General features: G+C 41.7%; 1 protein-coding gene and 1 long non-coding RNA gene across 2 annotated transcripts in view; one reads left to right on the forward strand and one right to left on the reverse strand.

Moving 5' to 3' along the window:
• LOC119425684 (growth factor receptor-bound protein 10) overlaps positions 1-26699 on the forward strand; it is a gene marked incomplete in the record, with an annotated part of 634378 nt that overhangs the window by 218535 nt on the left and 389144 nt on the right.
• On the reverse strand, positions 898-1272 carry LOC119425690. Its single transcript, XR_005187576.1, has 3 exons — positions 1233-1272; positions 1085-1152; positions 898-942 (listed from the first exon to the last, which is right to left on the reverse strand). It is a non-coding gene; the product is annotated as an uncharacterized LOC119425690 (long non-coding RNA).

A 26699-nucleotide genomic window follows, 5' to 3' on the forward strand; every position in this document is an offset into this window, starting at 1 on the left:
TATATATATATATATATATATATATATATATATATATATATATATAGATGTATAGATATATAGATGTATATATCTTCAGCAGAAACGTTATTTCTCTATCTGATTAAATAACCATGTAGTGCTGGACTGTGGTGTAAACACTTAGAAATAGTGTTTGAAAGAAGCAATCCTGTCAGAATGGCTCTAGCAGACACTCCAAACTCATTCTTTCATCTGGAAACAACACAAATTTGTAATAATAATAATAATACATAATTGTAATAATTTTTAACTATTACGCTGCTATCAATTTTATGAGGGAGTGGTGGTGCAGAGGTTAGAGAAGGTGGGCTTGTGATTGGAAGATCGCCGGTTCAACTCCCCAGATTGACAACATCAAAATGTGGGTGGGATAGGTGAAACACCAACACCTGCCTCCACCTTTGTTTGCCCCACTCTGGGCCCTTGAGCAAGTCCCTTAACCCCCACCATCTGCTCCCTGGGCACCCTATATGGCAGCTCTCTGCTCCACACAGAGGGCTGTGGTAGCTCGGTGGTCTGTGGTTGCATCAGGAAGGACATCCGGCATAAAAACAATCGCCAAGTCTTTGTGCAACTTAGTTCACTGTGGCGACCCCTGAAGAAGGGAGCAGCAGAAAGAAGACTGCTATTCACTTTACAACAAATATAAAGTTACTCCAGCAGAAATCCCATAATATTCGTGCATGAAATAATACCAGAAGTGTTCAGATAGCAGCAGGCACTGATTTTAGTGTTCACAAATCTTTAAATTATGTGGAAACCCTGTATTGTGAGATCACCAGCAGAGTAAAGGTTTATAAAACAGTGTTTGTACCATTATAGAATTGTTATTTGAGGAAAGGTTCTTCACATAAATACTCACAGTGTTACGTTTCTGGTGCATGAACGGTGTGCCGTCCGACGAGTTCTTGAGCCACGGTGCTGTGAGAGGAGCCAAACATCAACTTCACTCTTTCACAACTTTTCCACATCACAACTGAACTCAAGCGTATCCTCGGCAGCTCACTTTTAAAAAACAAGAGCTGTGAAAGTGTGAACTTCAGCATGTTTTAATTTCACTCACCAGTGGCTGTACACATTAGAGGGGAGATGCTGGGGGAGCTCACAGTCTGGATGGTGTGACCCCTGTTACTGAACAAAAGCAGAATTAGCTCAGTCTGAACAAGCCGCACTAAAGCAGAGTTCATTGTGTCACTTGTGCAAACGAGCACCTTTCCAGGCCGCCACCTCCTGGATTGCTGTTGACATCAGACTGACCCTGCTTGAAAACACACGACAGAATTAACCTTCTACCTCCAACACAACTGTACCGCTGAATCCCAACAACGTTCAGTCAGGTCATCTGGACAGTTTCTTTTTTTTGTTGAGACGTTTTGTCCTTCATCCAAAGGACCTCATCAGTCCGAGGAGCCAAACAAACTCAGCCCCACATCCCACAAGCAGCACACTCGCATAGTGGGCCAACCAGTCTGCTGGTGATAAGATGGTTTCTGGGGCCTGCCCTCTCCACCATCGACTCCTCTGAGGCAGCCATAGTCAAAGTGGTTCAAAACACCAAAGTTCATGCTCAATAATCCAGGTAAAAAACCCAACAAAGTTCAGTCAGGTCATCTGGACGGTGATATTGGCGATATGCTTATCACCATCAAACTGGTTGGTCCACTAAGTGAGTGTGCTGCTTGTGGGACTGAGTTTGTTTGTGGCTCCCCGGACTGATGAAGGCCTGTGGATGAAGGACAAAATGTCTCAACAAAAAAAAAAGAAAGAAAGAAACCGTCCAGGTGACCTGACTGAACTACGTTGGATTTTTGACCTGGATTAATGAGCATGAACTTTGATAACAACACTGTAATCTTTGGATCAGGACTATAAACTTTACTGCTAATCTTCAGCAGCAAACATATTTTCAACTCAAGGACGTAGCAGTAATCGTTTTATTTTGAAACGTCCTAGTTAACTGAACATACATGATGAATAAAATAAGTTTTTTTCATTATGTGAAGCAATATGTTTTCATCCCATGTCTTTTTATTCTGTGCTTTGCATTTTGAGTGTGCAGAGAGCATCTGTGCACCCATTAATATTTTGTTATTCTAGAGCTGCAGCGTCATTATTTCCACTGGCGTGTCGCACGCCTTGCAATAAAATGTCTTAAAAAGTGCAACTGGAAAATGAAGGGGGCAGGAGGGGGTGTCCTCTATGTGAACCACAATGCAGGTGTGGCGTACACCCCGTTACATTACCACGTGTCTGGTGTGCTTGTCTGCAGCAGGGCATGTGTTTTGTATATTGGTAGGGGTGGTGCTACACCGAGGTCTCCACGGCCTGCTGTCACTCTCCTCTGCAACACGCAAAAATTAAACGTCTTAGAGATTAAATGTCTAATTTAGGAGCATTAAAGTGTACATCTCAATCACTCAAAGAACAAGAGGGAGTTTTACATAAACAGACTTCTCATTGAGTCTGTGATTTATTGGTGCAGCTACACCAGAGGACAGCCCTCACCTGTAATACCTGGACTGTCACCAGGGAAATGTCTTGGAACTGCCGTTATCCTGAAACACAAACGTACGTTTCTTATGTTACGTGTAACACAACTTGTTCCCGGCTGTACTGCGATCCAAAACACACAAAACCTTACCTGTGCGTGAGCTCCGAGGGTGCTTCATCGATACTTGCCGAGAACGTAACTTTCTTTGGGGGAGTCTTCACGAGACTCACGGCTCGTCTGACAGGACCTAATTTCAGCAGGCTTTGCTTCGGCACATTTTGAAACAGCTCTGGATCGTCCTGCGTGACGCCAACAAGCAGGATGTCCCGTTCGAATGCCGTGAACTCATCCAGAACGTCAGGCTGACAGTCGCCATCTGTTTCAGCTCTATGCTCTTCCTCATCCTTGAAGGATTCGTCATCCTCTTCATCACTGCGCGGAGGCTCCAGGGGAACTGGACTTTTGTTGCTCTCTTCATGATGAGAATGATCAAGGCTGTCCTCTTTGGTCTGGTCACTTACATATTTATTGCTGTGTGGAGTAGACTCAGGTCTCCCCACAGTGCTGTCAGTCAGAGCTCTCAAACTCGAGACAACTTCCATTTCTTCTGGGATGTGTGTGAGGAAGTCCTCTGAGGTTTTATTACTGCCACCAACAATTTGTACCACAGGACAGTCAAGAGACGCTTTAGTTTTGTTGTCTTCTTTGCCAATCACCTCTTCTTCTTCTGAACCACTTGAGCTCTGGCAAGAGAAACTTCTCCTCTGCAAGCGGCACTGTGGTGAAGTGATCGGAGAGAGCACAGTTGGAAGCCTCCACTCACAGAAGTCCATCTGTGCAGAATGTTCTTTAGTAAGGTTGCACAGAATCGAACGCTCGTGTTTTAAGGAACTTGGATCATATGGTTTTAGTTTGGGTGGGCTCTCTTCTGTGGGAAACGTGCTGTTCTTGTGTTTGTGTTGATGCAGGAGTGGGGGGGAGACACATGAATGACAGGAGGTGGATGAAGGTACGGAGGACAGAGAAGTAGAGGCAGACGGACGGATGTCTTCACAGAGCAACAGTTTGTCCACAGTTTGCAGCTTCTTGACGTTCTCCAGTATGACCAGTGAAGGTGGGAGGGAGCGTGGAGTTCCTGAAACGCTGCTTGAAGCACCTTGTGTCGATGGATCTAACAAAGAAGATGAAGCACTGGTCGTTTCCCAGTCACTCAGGGCAAGTGCTGAGGAGGAAGGAATGTCTGTTTCAGCCCCCATCACTGGTAAAGGTAAAGCAGACGCTGCATGGAGGCCAGGCTGTCTCCTGCGTACACTTGGAGAAGACTGAGGACTGGGTGGAGAATCTTCAGGCTGCACAGAGCGCACAGACACATCCATGCACGAGGAATGATTGCCAAGGCTTTTCCCATTTTCTGCCAGGCGATTTTGCTTCTCCAAGGATGGATCTTGGAGCGTGTCCTTCTCTTGGTTTGAGGCAGAACAGGCCTGATTTAGATTCGTTGTTACAGAATTATCTGTTGCTGACAGATCACCAGGTCCTGCTGATGAGGCTGAGGTAGAAACCTGAGCTGGACGTGCTGGATGACAATTTAAAAACGGCCAGGACATGTATGTGCGCGCACATGAATAACTGATTTTTCCAAAATAGGCCTTCACCCTCTGGCAAGTAAATGACTCTGGGTCATCTGTGTCTTCCACATCATTCTCAGAGAACAAGTCTGAAGATGTGTGAGCTCCACTTGTTTCCATCAGCTCTCCGCTTTCTTCCAAAGCTGGGCTGAAAGTGCTGCTGCAGCCAACACCATCTCCGAGCTTCATTTTGTTGTCTCTGTGAACAGGCTCTGACTCTACAGACTTGTCAGACCTGCAGTCTGTCTGATTATCTGCTAAGAAAGCAGCAGAAGTCTCTGTGGATCCACTGTGGAAACGCTCCGCAGGACTTGTTGATCCCTGCAAGTCTGAGTCTCCAAGGTGTTTTTGGTGTCCAGTTACTCTCTGAGGATTATTTATGCTCTTCTTCTTTAGATTAGAGCTATGTTTATGATTTTTAATCAGAGCGCTTTTCACATTTTCAACTTTGCTGTGACCATAACAACTGGGCAGTATCTGAAGTCCAGCTTTCATTTCCTGTTTGAAGCAACGTACAACCTTGGCCTTGAGAAGATGTGGCAACACATAACCACAGTTGTGACTACATGCATCACATTTTTTAGCTACATCACAAAGCATTACTTTGGGAAGTGGATTTGTCTGAACAGCAGCCTCCTCAGGCGTTTCAATGATTCTGGCTTCTCTCTTAAATTCAGCAGGCGGTGGTTCTGACCTGGGGCTAGAGCTTTTAGGCCTTTTCTTAGTCAGGTTTTTCCTCTGAGGTGAAATGTATTTACAATCCCCACAGACAACACAGTGGGACACTCCAATGGATCTTCTTAAAAGCGCTCCTGAACCATCAAGTCCAGTCGAATTTGGGTGGAAATTTCTATTGATGTCTGCAATTACAGATAAAACATGTCAAGAAGTGCAAAAATTCAACCCCTGCTCACAAGGACAATGAGAAATTTAGACACTTCAACAACATACTTAGACAATATCATATATTACAATTCATTAAGAAAATATATTAAGATAATTAAAAAAAAATCTGCACGTCTGTTCATTTTCCAAAAATCTTAGCTTCAGGGATTACTGCCACTGATTGGTGCCTTTATGGCATAGGTGTAAGTTTTAAACTTCCCTTTACAACAAATAAATTAAACGGTGTTTGATTTCACACCTAATCAGCTTACAGTTATGTAAACATGCATTCATGGAGGTGGACATGATCATAAATCAGACGTTAAACACCTGGTGTGACTGAACCAAAGCAGGCGTTTTGAGAAATGTGGAAAACAAATGATTCATAAAATTATGGCCAATCTTGGATCACATTTAACGAACACCACTGACCAAATGTGAGAAAAACCTGCGTCACAATCATCACTGCTGGTACGAACCGTGAACTTACAACGCTTTATACTTTTGATGGGAGTATTAAAACTAATCAAACTATTACAAAAACATATACAATTTGCTTTATAATGTCTTAAAGTTTATGATTAAGCAAAATGAGATGAAGGGAAAAAAAATTCACATTTATAGTTATTCTTTGTTGTGTTGTTGTTTCCCCCGTAAATTTTTTTAAAGCATCACTGCAACGAAGTACCAACAACTGAATGGAAATACTTTTAGTCAAACAAACGGCAACATCCATCCATTTTCTTTACCCGCTTCTTCCTTTTTGGGTCACGGGGGTCACTGGTGTCCATGTCCAGTTATCACTGTGCGAGAGGCGGGGGACACCCTGGACAGGTCTCCAGTCCATCACATATATTTCTTATCAAAATTTCAGATTCTTAGTTTTCCTCAGCTTTGCTCTAGTGCAAAATGTTCAAAGTTAAATCCAACAAGTTAAGTCAGGTCCTCTGGACGGTTTCTTTAAATTGAAACTAGGGATGGGGCCGATCCAGTATCGGCCTCTGATACCAGCATAATTTACGTATCGGATCTTTCCGATCCATGATGCATGTCTGTGTCTGACCTGCGCTGCAGGTTGGCTTCAAACTATGGGATGGATTTCCTGAGCGGAGGCGTGTCTCATGAACCCAGAGTAATAAGACCCGCCTCACATTCAGGAAATCCATTTCATAGTTTGCAGCAGCTACAACGTGAGTAAATACTCTTTTGAGGGCTGAGCAGCACTGTTGCTAACGGCTAACAGACTTTTCAGCGTAACATGTCCGCTGTGTGGAAGTATTTTACACTAAACACCGCAAGACAGCAACGTCTACAGAGCCGCTGTATCGAGAGGAGGAAGCTCGGTCACGACCTACAATACATCAAACTTAATAAACATTTGAAAAAGCACCACATTAAAGCACACGAGGATTGTTTAGCCAGGCACCGCGGTAAAGTTAGTTTTACGTTGTATGTTCGAGCTCCGTGGCTTCAGCGGTGTGTTCCTCTCGTTCAGTCCGAAGCAGACAGTCTGAGTTCAGTCAGCTGCGCTCAGTCTGCCGTCTGGGAGGATCAGACCGAGCGCGGCTGACTGAAATCAGACCGTCTGCTTCACAGCTTGATTGAATACCTGCAGCCAAGATCTAGTTTACATTTACCCTCCAGGAGATATTTACCAGCTCAAGATGAGAGTTCTGTGATGGAGTTAAACTCAAAGCAGTCTGCTCAGATTAAAAGTCTTAAATTATTATTTTTATATATGAATGTTTCTGTTAACTTATTTTAATGTTTCTGTACAGTGGCCTGAGACAACTTCTGTTGTGACTTGGTGCTTTATAAATAAACTGAATTGAACAGACAATCATAAAAAATAAAAAAGTATGAACGGAAAAATAAAAGAAAATTCTATATGTATAAAAAAAGAAACAATAACAGCTACATTATAAAGCGATGTAAAATACTAAAAACAGGAACATGTCTGTGTTGGTTTATGCCATGAACTTAGCAGATGTTTGAAACCATTTAATCACTTTAATATCCTCTTTAAAGATAGGAATAAAACAAACAGTATGTTTAGTGTTAGCAGGATTTAATTGTAACTTTGAAACTTATCCAACATTAATAAAACTTACCTCAAGTTGCCTTTTTGGACATACATGTATATATTTATACAAACTGTACTTGAGATTATTACAGCCTCATAAAATCAATTATGATTATGATATCGGAATAGTATCGGCATCTGGATCAGAAGTTAAAAAAAGTGGATCGTGCATCCCTAGTTTAAACGTTTCGTCGTTCATCTAAAAGACTTCAACAGTATCTAGGTAGAAAAATCCTATTCTACCTATATCCTAATCTCCCTGGATTACTGAGCATGAATCAGGATGATCAAGGCTCAAGATTTTTAGACAAATCTATTGAAGCCTTGACAAATATAAAAGTTCTTCAACAGTCAGAAGGATGTGTAACTGAATAAATACTGGTTTTCAACACGGTGGCGTTTAACAAACTCCCACTGCTTCAACATCTCATTTAAATACAGACCCTCTTCAATAAGCTTTTCAGAGAACAATCTATCAGGTCATAGATAAAATGTTCACAAAAGTAATCTGCACTGTGCTTAATGTCACCCCTGTAAATTTAATACCATTTTCCAAAACAGGACAACTTTGACACAAGCACTGGTTAAGGAAGTTTATAAAAGCAGAAACAAAAAGTTTGTTTTTCTCTTTTTTTATGAAGCCATCCCAAACAGGGTCACGTAAAAGATACTGAAGGGCACAGCAATCAGAGAGGTCAAAACTTACACATAATAGACGGGAGCTGCCTTGTTGTAACCAGTCTGCATACAGGTGTGGGTTTTAAGGTGTTACTTGGCCTTTCCTAAAGCATGAAACAATTACAGCTAACAGGATTGGAAAAATTAACATTTAAAACTACAGTAGCTAGGAGGGATGCACGATATTGAATTTTTGGCCGACATAAAATATGTTGATATGTTAAAACTTATTTGTCCGATAACCAATACCAATACTTTTCTCTAGACCTACTTACAGAGACTACAGGTGCTGGTCATAACATTAGAATATCATGAAAAAGTTTATTTATTTCAGTAATTCCATTCAAAAAGTGAAACTTGTATATTATATTCATTCATTACACACAGGCTGATAAATGTTTCAATGTTTCAAATGTTTATTTCTTTTAATGTTGATGATTATAACTGACAACTAATGAAAACCCCAAATTCAGTATCTCAGAAAATTAGAATATTACTTAAGATTAAAAAAAGCTTTTTTAGAAATGTTGGTCAACATGAAAAGTATGAACATGTAAAGCATCAATACTTAGTTGTTGCTCCTTTAGCCTGGATTACTGCAGCAGTGCAGCGTGGCATGGAGTGGATCAGTCTGTGTCACTGCTCAGGTGTTCTGAGCCCAGGTTGCTCTGATCGTGGCCTTCAGCTCTTCTGAATTGTTGGCTCTGGTGTATCACATCTTCCTCTTCACAATACTCCATAGATTTTCTATGGGGTTAATGTCAGGTGAGTTTGCTGGCCAATTAAGAACAGGGTACCAAGGTTCTTCAACCAGGTACTGGTAACTTTGGCACTGTGTGCAGGTGCCAAGTCCTGTTGGAAAATGAAACCTGCATCTCCATAAAGTTGGTCAGCAGCAGGAAGCATGACGTGCTCTAAAACTTTCTGGTAGACGGCTGTGTTGACCTTGGACCTAAGAAAACACAGTGGACCAACACCAGCAGATGACATGGCACCCCAAACCATCACTGACTGTGGAAACTTGACACTGGACCTCAAGCAACATGGATTCTGTGCCTCTTCTCTCTTCCTCCAGACTCTGGGACCTTGATTTCCAAAATAAATGCAAAATTTATTTTCATCAAAGAACATAACTTTGGACCACTCAGCAGCAGTCCCAGGTGAGATGCTTCTGATGCGGTCTCTTGTTCAAGAGTTGCTTGACACCAGGAATGCGACAGCTGAACCCCTTGTCTTGCATATGTCTGTGTGTGGTGGTTCTTGAAGCACTGACTTCAGCTGCAGTTCACTCTTTGTGAATCTCCCCCACATATTGGAATGGGGTTTGTTTCACAATCCTCTCCAGGGGGCGTTTATCCCTATTGCTTGTACACTTTTTCTACCACATCTTTTCCTTGCCTTCACCTCCCTCTTAATGTGCTTGGACACAGAGCTCTGTGAACAGCCAGCCTCTTTAGCAATGACCTTTTGTGTCTTGCCCTCCTTGTACAATGGTCGTATTTAGGACAACTGTCAAGTCAGCAGTCTTCCCCATGACTGTGTAGCCAACAGAACTAGACTGAGAGACCATTTAAAGGCCTTTGCAAGTGTTTTGAGTTAATTAGCTGATTAGAGTGTGGCACCAGGTGTCTTCAATATTGAAGCTTTTTCACAATATTCTAATTTTCTGAGATACAGAATTTGGGGTTTTCATTAGGTGTCAGTAATAATCATCAACATTAAAAGAAATAAACATTTGAAATATATCAGCAGTGTTTCCCCTACCATTAAACAAGCGGGGCGCCCTTCCCCGTAAAAAAAAAAAACGAGAACCCCATCTACGGAATGGGTCGTGGCTGGTTCTTCCAACATGACAATGACCCGAAGCACACAGCCAGGAGAACCAAGGAGTGGCTCCGTAAGAAGAATATCAAGGTTCTGGATGGCCTAGCCAGACTCCAGACATAAACCCTATAGAAAATATTTGAAGGGAGCTCAAACTCCGTGTTTCTATGTGACAGCCCAGAAACCTGGCTGATCTAGAGAAGGTCTGTGTGGAGGAATGGGCCAAAATCTCTGCTGCAGTGAACCTGGTGAAAAACTACAGGAAACCTTTGACCTCCGTAACTGCAAACAAAGATACTGTACCAAATATTAACATTGATTTTCACAGGTGTTCAAATACTTATTTGCAGCAGTAACACACAAATAAATTATTATTATTTTTAAATCATACATTGTGATTTCTGGAAAAAAAAAATTTTTTTTATTAAATCTCTCATAGTGGACATGCACCTAAAATGAAAATTTCCGACCCCTACCTGATTTCTACATGGGAGAACCTGCAAAGTCGCAGGGTGTTCAAATACTTATTTTTCTCACTGTATACATACATATATTAGGAATGCGCGATATATACAGTACATGGTAGAAACGATAGACATTTAGCCTATGATAACAGATCTGTCTTCTACCGGCTAACCGCAGTAATGCTGTGTCTGATGTAAAATCTACAGCTGTTGAAATGATTGCGTTAATTATTTGCGTTATTTTATTTATTTTTTACACGATAAAATAAATTAACGCAACTATTAATTTGAAAAGCTCCCCCTCGGTGTTGCCATACCTCACTTCCGGTTACTCAGCAAAGCTAGCGATGGATAAAAAGGAAGACGCAATATTAAATGGACAATTTCGCTTTAAGTTGTTAGCAGATGGTGTTTTGGACAAAACCAAAGTAATTTGCGAATATTGTAAAGGTGTATTTAATTATCACCGAAGCAATTCATCTCTCACATATCACCTGAGGGCGAAACATCCCGGTGTGGCAGCGACGTCAGAAGGAGGAGGTCTCCGACAGACAACTTTGCAACAGTTTGGAGCGAGAGGTGGGCCGCTGACTAAAGTAGCCACCAACAAAATAACGGAGGTTATTGCTCGTTGGGTTGCTAAAAACTGTCGGCCTATAAATATTGTTGAGGATGCAGGACTGAGGGATGTGATTCGGGAGGCGTCGGGGGACTCTGCTCATCAGCTACCTGCAAGGTCAACCGTAATGTCCAGAATAGAGACGTTGTACAACAACCAGAAGGTGATTCAGCAAACTCTGTTAGAGCAAGCACCGTACGTCGCACTCACCTGCGACCATTGGACTTCTGCTAGCAATGATAACTATCTGGGTGTCACGGCTCACTTTATTGATGACAACTGGTGCCTGCACTCCTTTGCTTTAACTGAGTAAATCTACCGAGCGCCACGATGCAGAGGCATGCGCGCAGCACATCCAGGCGGTCGCACAACAATGGAACATTGAGGAAAAAATAACAACGCTCGGGACAGACAGTGCTCGAAACCTGACAGCAGCTGCAAGGCTCCTTCCATATGAGCACCTGCCTTGTACTGCACACGCTCTGCAGAGAACAATCACAGTGTCACTGGGGGACAATGGATTTGACGCCGTTTTAACCAAATGTCGAAGAATTGTTGGTCACTTCAAGCACAGCCCATCTAACGCTAGAGAGTTGAATCAACAGCAAGTTGCACATAAACAAAAAGAAGAATCCCTGATTCAAGACGTGCCCACAACATGGAACTCCACTTTACACATGATCCAAAGGATCCAACAAAATAAATCACCAACAGAGGCGACCCTGTCACAACAGAGCAGCAAAATTCCCGATTACAGAAGGTGAGCTTGGAAAGATGAAGTTGGAGGAGCTACTTGAGCCATGCAGGTAAGTTTTTATTTCTGTTTCCTTCCATTATTTTACTTAAGTTGATATTAGTTAAGTCAGTGGGTCAGTTAAGCTGTGTAAAAAAAATAGACAAACTAATTATGTGTGTGTTTCTTCATATTTTAGAAGTTAAACAACAAATATATTATTTCATCAGTTGAAATTATTAAAATTTTATGATTTGGTTGAATATAGCATTTTATAAGTCATGTATAAATCTCATTAAAAATATTACCCCCAAATATTCAATTAAAATTTCTTTAAAAAGAGTCAATACTAAAATTTAAACAATTAAATAAAATTCTTCTTTCTGCCCCCTTTTCATTCAATGTTTTTCTTTTTGGTGAATTTGCTTTGTTTATTCTAAATGAATGAATAAATTAATAATTAAATTAAATTAAGTTTAAAAAAAGAATAAGACTTTTTTGGTGACAGGTGCTCTAATGAATTTTTTTTTCATTCAACCTTTATTTCTACAGGTTAGTCTCATTGAGTGTCGGGGACTCATTTACAAGAGAGACCTGATTATTGTTTTGTGTTTTCACAGGTATGTCTCTGAAACTCTGGGTGGACAGAACTACATCTCCTGTTCTGTGGTGCTGCCGCCTTCTGCCACATGTTCAGAGTCATGGAGCATCAGATGATGATACTGTCAACATAGTGCGATTCAAAAAGGCCTTTTGTGAAGACCTGGCTCAACGAAAGGAGAACTCCAATCTCACTTGGCTCAAGAATGCTGCTGCACTTGATCCCAGGTTCAAGGACTTAAAACGACTGCCTAAATCTGAGAGAGGCGACGTGTGGAGTTCTTTAAACAACTTGCTCAAAGAGGGTAGAAATGCCAGATCCAAGGTGCTCAAACAACAGGGGAAGCACCACTCAAGAAGAGGAAGATGTCCATCTTCTTGCTTGCATCATCTGATTCAGACACAGACGATGAGGCAGACTCCATTCAGTCTACACTGGACCGCTACAAATCAGAATCCAAACCTGACATGGATGAGTGTCCACTGCAGTGGTGGTCAAAAAGAAGAGACTAATACCCCGGACTAGCACAAATTGCCTGCAAATATCTCTCCACACCTGCCACCACTGTACCTGTGAAAGACTGTTCTCCCTCTCAGGCCACGTCGTTCAGAAAGAGAGAGCTGCTCTCTCTTCCAGTAATGTAGAGAGACTGGTTTGCCTTAGTAGCTGGCTAAATGAAGAGGAGTAGATCTTGTACATGTGGTTTAAAAACAAAGCAGAAATGTTCTGTAAGGTTCTAAATTGCAGTTCACACTAATGCATACTGTTCATCAAACGGTAAATGTTTTGAACCACAAAATGAATGTTCGGATGCACGCACAAAACGCTGTGTTCCATCAAAAGTTCTTTTTTTGTCGAAAGTTCGTTAGTCAACTTTAGAGAGTGCATTTGTGCTAAAAAAAGGGGGGGGGGGTGTTAAACCTGCTCTCTGATCTGTAAAAGAACGCTGTGTTGTGTGATTTTACTGCGAGACCCTCTGGTCAAAGCCACAGACTCATTTTGTGTCAGCTCTCCATTAAAGTGGAAGGAGTCGCCCACTAGAGGGTTGGAGGGTGAAGTGTTTCAGTCGCTGCTCTGTTGCTGTTCATTTGTTAAGTGAGAAGACTGGAAACAGTTAAGAGGTAACAACATATTCTTTGGTTTAAAACATATGGTTAAAACTACATTTGATATATTTTGCAGCACTACAAGAGAGTTATTTAAAAACTCTCTGGACCTAGAAGTGGAATTTTCTTAAATGAGATTATTTTGTGGTATAGCAGTTGTCAAAATAAATGATGGCAAAAGGACATGCTATGCTTTTTTTCATTCCTAATTAGGGCTGCAAGTAACGATTATTTCAATACTCGATTATTCAGGCAATTAATTTTTCCGATTAATCAATTAATTGGCAAAAAAAAAACAATAATGTTTTAATTACCACCTCTTTATTCCAAAATTTGACTGACATGGCAAATCGTACAAAAAACAGGTTGCTACTTGACTATTCTGTTAGTAAAATATTGAATAATTAAAAAAATAAAAAGTTAGTCAAATAGCTTCAATAAAAAATAAATGTACAAATATATACACATGTATGCTTTATACCTGCACAATATGTAGTTACTTTGTAAAATGTGTCCTTGAGGGATGAGTGTAACCTGGATTAAAAGTGTGGATTATTGTAACCTGGATTAAAAGTGTGGATTATTGTAGTGAAGCCTTCGTCTTCAACCATGGACAGAGGCCTCATGTCAGTGACGATCATGTTCAGGATGTTTCAGTGAAGACAGCTGTTGCTGTGGTGTCCATGATGTCTGTCCATCATGAAGGATGTTGTTGTTTGTTGTTGTTTTCTGGAAGGAGAGAGTAAATATGTATTATAGCATAATTTACATCAACTCAAGAAATGCCTTGTTTCACTTACAGTGTTACGTTCAGGCAAAAGTAGCTCAAAGAGCAATTAAACATATACGCACGCACGCGCACACACACAAAATACTAATTACACACATTTGAGTAGATGAAATAAATTACTGTAATTCCTGTTTAAATGCAATTCATCCTGCCATACCTGCAGTGTCTTCAGACTTTGCCAGCAAATTAAAAGTTGAAGCTTAATCATTAAATTATTATCTTTGTATTAGATTTATTTATAAATCCCATTTAAACACTGCTTGCACCAATTAAATTGAAATAAAAACACACGTTCTCTATCACCGTCATGAATCAGATAAACAACCAGCAGCTTCAGCTACAGAGAGACTGACGTTATGTTGTCACTTGGAAACAGAACAAATGTGAATATTGTACTCACCTGCTGCCGAGCTCCTTCATCCACATCGTGGTGAAATTAGTTTACGACTGACATGTTTACGTTTCATCAGCGTGGTTCTCCCGTGTCATGTCGTCACTTTTCAAAGCTGCATGTTGCACAGTTTTTATCTTTGTGAAGTGTCAAGTGCTCCCACACTTTGGAGGACTTGGGTCGAACAGTTGTCGCTGTGTCAGCCATGCGTAAAATGTTCTTAATTTCCTTTGAAAACAGCCTCTGCTCTGCTTCCGGCTTACCCCTCGCTCTGTTCAACTCACGTTGCGAAGTTGTATTTTTATTTTTTACTTTATTCGGTCAGCCAGCATTGACAATGAACTGCAGGTGAACAAAACTGCTCCACAGCGCCATGAAAGACGCTTAATCACGCAACACAATATAATAAAATTCGTTGCAAACACTTTTAATAATCAATTTTTATCGATTTTATCGATTCGTTGTTGCAGCCCTAATTCCTATTGCAAGTTTTATACCACAAACATATCATGACATATATTGTTATTGCCACCCTTCACAATACATATCGTGATATGAATTTTATGCCATATCGCACATCACATACATACTAAAGATGCACGATATTATCCGCATCGTATCAGTATCGGCCAATATCAACAATAAATTTCAATATCGGACTGTGGTGAATGCTTCTACCACCACCACATCGTGTTAGTATTTATTTAATTTAGATTATTAGTTACAGATTACAATATGTATATAAGTTTAAGGCACTTTATTTAGACATGCATTTTCTGATGGGTGCACACTTTAGTTAATATTTGTCTGAATGGTTTACTAACACTTGTTCTTTTGTGTTGAGGTGCTGCAAATACAGATCAGCTGGAGGAGGAAGCCTGGAACATAACACTTATTCTAAAAGACTGAGAAGAGGGAACTTCTATTTGTTAAATTTGGCTTTAGTTGGTTAATTTGTCACTTTAGTATTCACTTATTTGTGCTAAGCTAAAGTTACTTTTGCTTTATTTGTTTCAGATGCTGTTTTATATAATTTTGTATTTTTGGTCCCTTTATCATCTAAAAAAGTTAAATCTGGTCCTCTGGACATTCAAAAAACAAAATTAAACAAAACAAAAACAAAATGTAGAAACGTTTCGTCTTCCATCCGAAAGACTTCCTCAGTCTGAGGTGCTGTATTCAGCTCAGTCTTATAAATAGCACCTTCTCAGAGTGGATCAACCAGTTTTGCTGCTGACAACCAAAACCAGCTGATCACATGCTCAAATATCTGGCGTCTGTACTCATCCCTTTAGTTGGCAGCTCAGAACACCACATACAGAACACCATGGACTTTGTGGACAAGATGAGGGATGTCATCATGGAGACTGATGAAACAATGGTCTCTTTTGATGTCACATCACTCTTTACGTGCATTCCTGTTGATGATGCAGTAGAGGTGGTCAGTTTAAAATTAAAATCAGACACCACTCTGAGCAGCAGGACCACGCTTTCCACAGAACAACTGTGTCAACTCTTGAAACTGTGCCTGCAGTCAACCTACTTCACATATGGGGAGCAATATTATAGGCAGAAACATGGGTGTGCTATGGGGTCTCCAGTTTCTCCTATTGTTGCCAACCTGTACATGGAGGAGGTAGAAAAGAGAGCCTTGACGTCCTTTTCAGGGACACCACCAAGTCATTGGTTCAGGTATGTTGACGACACCTGGGTTAAAATCAAATCTCAGGAAGTCCAACATTTTACTGACCACATCAACTCTGTGGATAAATACATCAAGTTCACACGAGAAGATGAAAAAAATGGCAAGTTGGCTTTCTTGGACTGTGAGGTCTCAGTCTCTGATAGAGGACATTTGCAAACTGAGGTGTACCGCAAACCCACCCACACAGACCAGTATTTGCAGTTTGACTCCCATCACCCTTTGGAGCACAAGTTAGGAGTCATCAGGACTCTGTACCACAGAGCAGACAGCATCCCCACTAGCTCAGGAGCCAGGCAGAAGGAGAAATCCTACACAAGACAGGCTCTAGAGCAATGTGGATATCCTAACTGGGCCTTCCTGAAAGCAGAGAAGAAACCCAAACAGGACTCCAGTCAGCCAACAGGTGAAAAGGAGGAACCCAGACCCAGACCAGTGGTCATTCCATATGTTGAGGGAGTATCAGAGAAACTGAGACGTTTATTTTCTAAACATAACGTCCCAGTGGCTTTTAAACCCCAAAATACATTACGGCAAAGACTGGTTCATCCCAAAGATCCAGTCCCCCGGCACAAACAGAGTAATGTTGTGTATGCTGTTCATTGTCAGGAGGGTGATCAGTCTTACATCGGGGAAACTAAACAGCCACTGGCCAAAAGGATGGACCAGCACAGAAGATCAACATCATCAGGCCAGGACTCTGCGGTCTACACTCATCTCCAGGCCAGCGGTCACTCTTTCAGGGATGAAGATGTTCACATCCTGGACAGAGAGGAACGATGGTTTGAGAGAGGAGTAAAGGAGGCCATCTTTGTGAAAAGAAATCGTCCATCATTAAACAGGGGTGGAGCCTCCGGGTTCAACTGTCCCCCTCTTACAATGCTGTGATTGCTAGTATCACTCAGCCCTCTGTGAACAGTAAACAGCCATCAGTGTGCTAATGATCCATTGTTAGGCTGATGGTCCTTCTTGAGCATGTGATCAGCTGGTTTTGGTTGTCAGCAGCAAAACTGGTTGATCCACTCTGAGAAGGTGCTATTTAAGAGACTGAGCTGAATACAGCACCTCAGACTGAGGAAGTCTCTTGGATGAGAGACGAAACGTTTCTAGATTTTTTTGCTTTGTTTTTTTTGAATGTCCAGAGGACCAGACTGAACTTTTTTGAAGCAACAAAACAAGCTATTTTTTCATACAACAAACGTGATTTTCAAAGCAGATATCTAAAATTCAATGTTTCCAAGTCAAAACTTGATGTTTGGTTGTCAGTGGTTTATATATCGTCCGTCTGCCGTTCTCCCACTCCTGTATTTGCTGCCTCTTGGCCAGGTCATCATTGTAAATCAGAATTTGTTCTCAAGTGACTAACCCGGTTAAATATAGGTCAAATAAAATTAACATTTAACACATCTAAAGCATTATTCTTTCTACGACAAATTAACCTTTCCAATAAATGTTTTGGGTTTTCAACTCCAGATATCCACAAGTGCATTCATCATTTCTAGTATAACCTTTATAGATATTCATCCATTCTGTTCATGTTCGGGGTCACAAGGAGCTGGAGCCTCTCTCAAGCAGTCATTGCACTGGTCACCAGTTCATGCACACACGACACCGAGAACCTTGAATGGAGTTGCTAATTAATCCAACATGCTTGTTTTTGGACTGTGGGAGGAAAGCGGCGCACCCAACGAAAACGTCCTTCTGCAATCTTCTCGCAGCGCTGCAACGGTGCTATCTAACCACACCACGATGCAGCCCAGCCACTGCCTAAGTTAAAGTTAATGCTGCCACATCTGAAATCTTGAGGGGCCATTTGTGGATATCTGAAAACTAATACAGCTCATAATTCAACCAGTCAAATATTAACCAGTCAGAGAAATTCACTTCAAATATTGAAAATATCATTATGTATATCAAAATCAGCACACACAAAAAAAACTTAGCTAAATACTTATTAGAAATAATATCCAGGACAAGCATCTAAACATCAGGAATAGTTTTACTAACAAAGAATTTAATAGCCTGAATCGATGGGATGACATTTTAAGATAAAACTAAAAAATGAAAGTTTTGTCTTTTTATTTTTATTATTATTGTTTAGCATATATATTAGATCCTTGTATACCGTTTCTTTTTATACTTTACATTTAGCCATTTTTGGATGTAACTGGGAGACCTTGAGTACACAGTTTCGTTCCACCTCATGTACCACATGTGATGTGAATGACAATGAAGAACCTTGAACCTTTTTAACAACAGAATTGGGGACATAGAACATGAGAATTTCTTAAAAGTAAAAGTTCTACTTCTAAGATCTACAGCATTCATTTTAAAGTGGAAAAGTTCATGGATATCTGGGGCTAAAAGTCCAAAACACATGAATGAGAAAAGCAGCATGACTCAATATGAAACAAAATACTAATGGTGGAAGAGGATAAAAACCTTTCTGTATGTCCCAAATATCAAACTTGTAATTTGTTATTATTAGTAGAAAATATCTAAGTTCTGATTAGTAATAATACCACTGTGACAGGAAAAATGCGATTACGGCAATGGTAAATATATGTAGCATTACTATATGTAACAACGGACTGCCATACATGTCATGCCAACATGCTGCTAGCAGCCTGCTAACTAATGTTTTATGTAAATGTACAACATGTAATTAACGGGGAGAGGTGTTAAGGTTGTACTGGATGATAAGTGTTCAAATAAATCAGTTTTTATTAAAAAAAAAAAAAAAATCAGATTTAACTTGTTTTAGCCTGGAAAGTTATCCCGCCGTTAGCTTAGCATCTTACCACATGCTACAAACTCAAACTCAAAAGAAAAGCTTGGGTTTAAATGTTTAAATCTACCAGTTAAATTACAGCTTTAAAAAGTTTACCTGGTGCCTGTTTTGACAAACAAGTAAAAATAAAAGTCAGGCTTACTCATCGTTAACTTAAACACCTTGAGCCTACAGCTCCTAGCTCCGTGTTGAGCTCTGACCCGATGGAGCGGAGCATTTACCGCCCGGGTCTCCCGGAGCTCCGTCTCTAGTGTTCGGGTGTTGATCATACTTGCCTCTGGTGTTCGGTCCATGTTGTTTCCGCTCCATATCCTGTCCCGGACAGAACTGAAGGTCCGTGCAGGAGCTCTGCTCCAGCTTTCCTCCGACACGGATGTCACCGCAGGGCGTGCCCGCCCCGTTTTCTGGTCCCCCTCCGTGGATTAAAACGCTCTCCAATGGTTCGTTGCTGATGCCAGAGCCCGAGGCCGCGTCTTCCTCTGATACAAGGTCAGAAACCGACATTTGATCCTGTTTTGGCGACTTTGCGGAAGTTTTCACCTGGGCCTTTGGAGGTCTTCGCCTCTGCGTTGCTAGTTTGAGCCCGACAACGTCCTTTAACGCGACTCGGTTGAGTTTGACCCTGCCGGAAGATGGCAACATGCTAACGGTTAAAACTGTGATTTACACAAAGCCCTGGACCTAAAAAATACTTTACTGAAGTTTCAGTTTGTTCATACAGTTTAAGATATCCATGATCATCCCTGAGCTCTCAGGTTCAATTAATCATTCTGAAGTGCGTGGGTTTGACACAATGCGCATGCGTAACTGGGTAAGCAAACCTGCGCATGCGTAACAGCTCTTGCCAGATAATAAACAGGGTCTAACCTTTGCGCATGCGTAACAGCTCCTATCAGATGGCATTGGGGGCTGTAAACTTCACAACTAAAAGAGACTCCTGTCTCTCCTGCTAAATAAAATGTATAAATGGTGACATTCTCTTGACCTTTAAAATTAAGATGTTTTCAACTTTCTTTATATGATACTTTGCTGAGCTTCCCAATGATGGGTTCAGGAACATAATGTGAGCCACAAAACACCAAGTTCTTCAGATGACTTCCAGAAATCAAATAAAACTGAACCCACTGGCATGATTTTAATATATTTGTTACAAAAATAAAAACCAATAGTTATTAATTAAAAATAAATAATATGAGTTTTAGCCATTTGTATTGTCATTATACCCCCATTTATTTACTTTTTTGGCCATTTTTGAGTAGTTCAGTCAAGGATGTTTTGGGTGGTGAGTCTTCGTCACTGTTATTTTGGGGCTCAGAAACTATAAAAAACTGAGAACCACTGATGTACTGCATAATTATTGTAGTTTATATTACATTGAGGCGTTTAGTTTTTCTTTTGTCATGTTTTAGTCAAACAAAAACTATTTATAAACATTATACAAAACTACGTTTCACTTTGTACAATCTTATTTTGAATTTGTTCAGAATTACCAGTTTTACTCATATGTTGAAATAAGTAGTCCACGTTGAACAAATAAAATCAGGTTGCACGTTGGTGTCTCAGAAACAATGAGCACGATTGCTGGTTCTTTAAGACTTAAATATCTTAAAGTAAAAGAGCACAGTCTTTGTTTGAGTCTTTAGTTTTATCAAAGTATTTGCTTTATTTTCAATATAAGAGCTAAATTAAAAAATGTTCTGGTGAAAACTACACCCATAAGAAGGTTGTTCTGGCGAAGAGGTAATGCAGACAGTGGATGTATAATATCTGATATTTTTATGATTTCTGTTTAAAAAAAGTGACTGGCAGCACAAACCACCTGCACAACCTCCTAATAATTCTGCTGCAGAAATTTCATGCATGCACTCCAAAAATGTTGAAGTTGTTACATTAAATATTAACATAATTACATGAGAAAAGTCCTAATTTATACCTTCATATGTGGCCAGATTATTCAACAGGCCACAGACACTGGCCTCACTGGTGAAGGTGTTGTGATCTTAGCCTCCCAAAATATTAAGAATCCCAGAATTAGACATAAACTAAACATCGAACAAGATGTACAAAGACCACAAATACGAACTGGCCTCAACCAGAATGAAATATAAAACAGAAACAAACGTCTGATGTGTCGAAACAAGTCCAGTTTGAGACTCAAATGACAATAAAGATGCTAAATAATGAAATAGAACAAAAGTACCAATAATAAAAATATATACACTGACACACACAACGATCATAAAATGGCTCTACTGTGATGCAAACAGCTGTGAGGTCTCTGTAGAACAGATTCATCTGGTTTGTTGTTGTCCTGCACCCACGTCTGATAAAACGTGTGTGTGTGTGTGTGTGTGTGTGTGGGGGGGGGGGGGGGGGGGGTCACAGTTTCACTAACATATTTATTGACTTTTAGATCTACTGAAGGACTAATGTTCAGAATCACATCGTCTCTAACACATTTATTAGGAAACTATCAAACTTATCTATAGTCGGGTGGAAGAGGCAACAGATCCAGGAGAGGAACCCAGACATCCCCCTCCTCTGACACTCTCCAGCTCCACCTGGGGGAGGGGGGGGGGTCCCAGACCAGAGAGAAGCCTGGGTCTGCCCCGGGGTCCCCAATTAGATGCTTGAACCACCTCAGCTGATGAGCAGTGGAGGCCTCGCTCCATCCTGCCACCACCCAACATGGACTCCTCTCCTTCAGGCAGAGACCCCCAACCGGAGCTGATCATCATCCCAGCTGCAAAGTGTACGCTGAAGGTCAGGGCTGCACATAATGAATCCTTTTACCCCTGCAGGGGACAACATGTTCATTGTGTTTCTGTAAATTCAATCAGAAGTTAACGGCACTAAAGTGCTCATCGTACCCATGACTGAAACCATAAATGTCCATTTTCTCCCCAACATAATCATTTATGATCAGATCAAATGCACGTATCAGTATTTTAATATGAAGTATGTAAGGGACCCTAAAGCGGAGCCATGTGCAACCTCATGAATTATTAAGAGCTGTACACTTATCTTTAAAATGTGTTTTAAAAAAAAACATTTTGCTCCACATACACATTTGAAAAATTTAATCCGCGTGTGAATATTTAGGAGAGATCAGAAAATAAAGCTACAAATGTAAGGTTTGAAATGTAAATATTTATTTACACTCTTATAAAATACAGTTGCAACCGTTCGTTTTCTCATATTTTCCACATTTATTTTAAACGTTGGCTCCACTCTTCCTCAGTCGTCCAGCAGACACACGGCACAAAAGTACGACTGAGAGAGAAACGCAGAAAGTCCACTCTTCAACAGACGTGAGCTGTTTGAGGACGGTGAAGGACGTGAGCAGTGAGGCTGAGACCCTGGTGTTGGGAAGTAGCCGGTCCGTGGACTGTGGCGGCCTGATTCACAACACCAGCTGTCCCACCCCACCGAGTCTGCAGATGGCGCTCTGATGGTGGAACTGTGTCTTTTTCATTCTTTCCAGAGGGAAGCAGGCGAGGGGTTCCACCTCGCTGCATCCTCTCCAGGGGTTCAGAGTCAGCTCTGCCTCCTTCATCCTTCTCCCATCTGGGCTCCGTGTTTGGCTGCTGTGAAGAAACAAAACAAAAACTGCAATTCAGAACCTAAAAACTCTCTCCATGTGAAGGAACTTCACTGACATTAGACAAGACATTCTCCACACCTGCCAGATGTTAGACCCCCCCCCCCCCCCCCCAGCCCCCTGCTTCAGCTCTTTAGAGTAAAATAAATAAATAAAAACAGCCTTTATGTTAATTTTATAATCTCACGGGGGCAGCGAGGAGCGTTTGGATGTACAGTGAAGAGAGATATAAGCTTTTACTTAGCATATGAAATGAGCTGGGATTAAAAGAAGATAAAGAGCGGGGGGGGGGGGGGGGGGGTCTCACTCAGAGTTTGGTTTGTGTGAAGAAGCTCTTTAAATCTTCCCACTGCTGGAACAACGGCACGCCCAGCGGTAACAAGGACAGTTTGACCAATTATTGAGCACTTCAGGGTGAGCTGTGGAGGATCAGCACGGTTAATGAAGGCGTTTACAGAAGAGTCAGCCATGACGGCAACGAGCCCTTCACTGGGGGAGGACGCCTGTGAATGGCTGAATGTTTTTATTTGATTTGATGGTTTGTAGCTGGTAAACGAACGACTGGTTCAGGTTTGGTTCTGGGACAAACTGGAGTTTGGGTCCAACTGTTGATTGATGGAGCCACAACGAGACAGAACATCACGATTAAAGGAATGTTTGGAGGTTTCACTTGTAAGCTCTTCGACTCTGGGGTCAGGGAGGGGGGAATGGGGGGGTCAAATTCATTCAAAATGCAGTTGTCCAGGTTCATATGTTGCCCTAAGCCTTTTGTAAGAGACGTCTTTTCTTGTTTTGTGACGATGTTTGACCCCCCGTCTGAGGAGCTTTCTCAAATCCAACTCAAAACTGCAAATCGCTCTCCCTCCCCTCCCTCCTGAGGGTTGTTAGTCTTTGTCAGTCTGATCGGCATCAGAGGGGGGAGTAAAGGGAGCCTTGTACGTCAAACAACTCTTACGTGAACCAGGCTGAAAAAGACCCTAACAACCTGGCAGGAGGGTGGGGAGGGAATGTGATTTGCACGTGAGTTCAGCTCACATAGAGAGATCAACTCGCTGGAGTTGAAATAAAAAAAATCTTAGAAGTCTGCATTTCTCAATCTGGCTCGAGAAAACTCCTTGGATAAGAACTGAAAAGTCTTTAAAAAAAAAAAAACAACCCCCCCCCCCCCCCCCCCCACACACACACACACACACACATCCTTTCAAACATCTTTATTCAAACCTGACACACAGTAAGAAACACACACATATCAGCAACATCAAAATGTGGGAGGGAAAGGTGAAGCACCCACACCTGCCTCCACTCTCATTTGCCCCACTCTGAGCCCTTAACCCCCACCATCTGCTCCCCCAGGCTCCCTAGACTGCAGCTCCCTGCTCCACACAGAGGCTGTGGTAGCTCCGTGGTCTGTGGTTGAGTCAGGAAGAACATCTGGAGTAAAAATAATCAATCCAGTTCTCTGTGGTGACCCCTGAAGAAGGGAGCAGCTGAAAGAGGAAGAAGAGGAAGATCTATTCATTGGTTGACTTCCTGCATCAAACCCTAACCCCTGCAGACTGTTGAGATGAATTTTAGTGGACGTTTGTTGGTGACTCCTGGTTTGCAAGCTGCAGAACGAACAAACATCTCAAGTTTAACATTTTAAAACCCGTCCTGATCTGAATAACTGTGTTCATTCAGAGCGCAGCAGGACGACAGGTTCCTTCACCTGGACGTTAGAGCCACGGTAGGCCGTACAACACCACAGAGCGTTTACTTGGACATGAGAAGCAGACTCGGGCGCTCCTCGTGTGTGGCTGTCTGCTCGATGAACACTTTCAGGCATCACAGCGCAGCGGTGCTTCAAGAATAAACCAATCACCAGAACACATCCACTACGGGCAGCCAGCTCTAGCTACATTTGAACCCCCCCCCCCCCCCCCCACGGGTCGCCTTTGTGTTTCGGCAACAATTTTCATTTCATGTAAATGCCTTAAAAACGTGTTCCCGCGCCAACGATAAGACAAAAGATTAGCATTTTCCCGGCGTTGTTAATTAAAAAGGATGCCTCGATTAAACGCGACTTCTTTGATTGGCAACGAGGGAGGGTTCCTGCTAACACGCGCTGGAAGAATTTCAAAAGCAGGACAATGAAATGAACGTTAAAAACAACGTTCAGACGCTCCGAGGGAAAGATAAGCCTCTAAATTAGTCTTGGATTCACATGAACGTCTTTGTCTTCCACTGGACTGGTGTGAAGCTGACAGGGAACAGGAGCAGCAGCTGAATTCCTTTAAATAGCCCTGCCTGCCTCATCATATGGTTGCCATGGCAGCCAGCCCCTCGTTTCCAGATAACGTCCAGGCGCTCACACAGACCCCCTCCACCTGAAAGCTATAGATCCAGCCGCTGCTTGGAACCAAGAAGAAAAAAGGGGTTTGTCGAAGAGATGCAGCCACTTAACAGCACATATAAAATCGGCACATGAACGCCTCCTTATACGGTGCGAGGAAATCAATACTCGAGCGATGCGTTTATGCACGATCAATCTGTTGTGTCTCTCTTTTTTTTTTTTTTTTTTTACAGTTCGAAAATAATCTGGGCAGAACACGTAAATCTCTTTAAAGAACAAAGAACGGGGAACACGTGAAGAAGGTGCAGAAGGGACTGCAAAGTGAAGCAGATGAGTGAACAGCTGGCGCGAGAAACGGGGCGATGCTTGAAGACATGAAGGGTGTGAAAAGAGGATGAATGAAGTGGGACTTCTTTTTTTAATATCAGAAGTGAAAAGGCTACAGATAAGATCATAACGGTAGGCGCCACCTTTTTCAGTCACATCTCTTTCCTAAGAGCGTTTCATTTAAAACCTCTCCCCAACCCCCATCCTTTGTCTGCCATCCAGCTCTTCAGTTGTCGTCCCAGCCCTCCATTGGTCCAAACTTCAGCAGAGGGGTCAAACAGGACGCCACCGCCGCAGGATTACACCTGCGAGGAACCCTGCGTGATGTTCCTCTCAAGCTGACGTTGTCCTGAATTATTCCCCTAAGTGCACTTAGAAAACTATTGTGGCGCTGAAACGTGTGAAATGGATTCTGCAGAGAGTGGAGGCTTTAAAAAGACAAACATAAAGAGCTTTTTACCCCCCCAGATCAATTAAACAACTAAATTACTGAATAAGAAGGTGAGCCTCAGCTGGACAAAAGGAACAAAACTGATCAATTCATTTTATCTTATATCAGTCTGCTTTATCCATCAGTGCATGTTCTCAGTCATTTTTAACTTTAACAAAATAATCTATATTCTACGACGGAGCTTTACGGCCACGCTAAGAAAAAACAATTATGAGAATAAAGTTGTACGACTTTTTGCAGCTCTTGTGATTTTTTTTTTCTCCACGAGTTGGATCCACGACGCGACCTGTCAATCAATCCAGTAGGCGTGTCAGCAAATGACCAATCAGAAACTAAACGAGTCGTAATATTATCTGAACTCTGACACAAGAAGCAGAGTTTAAGAATGTTGAGCATCTTGTTAAGTTATACTTTGGTGTTGGATTTACAAATAAGGACATAGTTAATCTGTGAGCACATCAGCATCAGATTATCAGTATCAGGACCTTGAACCAGATTGCAGTAAGGTGGTACTCTCTGATGGGCTGCAGCAGCTCTGCAGGTAACGAGCATTTAGCTTCGGACTGGTCATTTGCTGACACGCCTACTGGATTGATTGACAGGTCGCGTCGTGGATCTGACTCGTGGAAAAAAATTATAGTAAATAAAGGAGAGCTGCAAAAAAAAAAAAAAGTCTCGTACGACTTTATCTCGTAATTTTCTGGCTTTTAATTTTTTTTTTTAGCGTGGCCCTAAAGCTCCGTCGTAATATTCAACACTGAATGTAATAATTTTATTAGCAGGTATAGACTAGATATATTCTGTTAAACTAATTATACAGAGAACTTCCATCCTTATATTTAATTTACACGTTTTGCCCCATGATTCTTTATTAAACTCATCAGTTTCCAAACCAGCTGCTTGTGTTGGGAACAGTTTCCAGGTCTACATAGGGCGGGCAGACGAGGGTGGGGGTCTCAGTCAAACAGAAGTCGATAACGATGGCACCGCCAGTTTCCTTTTAAAACACAGAGGCACGCTGATTGCATTTGAGCGGGATGGGCACGGCTCAGCGTCTCCTAATGCGTCCGCAAATTGAGTTGGAAAATGACGACGTCTGTTGTCTGCACTTGGGATGGAAGCCAGGAAGGCAAAAAGCTTTGCTGTGGAGAACTTCCTGCCCCCCCCCCCCCCCCCCCCCC

Source organism: Nematolebias whitei, chromosome 19 (assembly GCF_014905685.2).
Source record: "Nematolebias whitei isolate Nwh7 chromosome 19, NemWhi1, whole genome shotgun sequence".
NCBI classification, from domain to species: domain Eukaryota; kingdom Metazoa; phylum Chordata; class Actinopteri; order Cyprinodontiformes; family Rivulidae; genus Nematolebias; species Nematolebias whitei.